This window comes from Pteropus alecto, unplaced genomic scaffold (genome assembly GCF_000325575.1).
Source record: "Pteropus alecto unplaced genomic scaffold, ASM32557v1 scaffold201, whole genome shotgun sequence".
Taxonomy (NCBI): domain Eukaryota; kingdom Metazoa; phylum Chordata; class Mammalia; order Chiroptera; family Pteropodidae; genus Pteropus; species Pteropus alecto.
Genome location: NW_006430503.1, coordinates 829,285 through 829,513, shown reverse-complemented (window position 1 = coordinate 829,513; position 229 = coordinate 829,285).

Here is a 229-nt window from a genome sequence, read left to right as displayed (position 1 = left end):
GCTCAGTGTTTCCCTTGCTTGTTTGTCCTTGGGTTTCTGTTTTCTTTATTTTGGTTGGCTTTTGTGGGTTTTGCCTTGGTTCTTCTTGTTTTATATTATATACTTCAGTTCTGAATCTTCTGTGTGTGGTTGCCATTACGAATATGTAAAGGACAGATATATGTATATAGTCGATCATTTTGTTTTCATGTGACTTATCCCCATTCTCTTTTGTGAATTTGGATCTTTG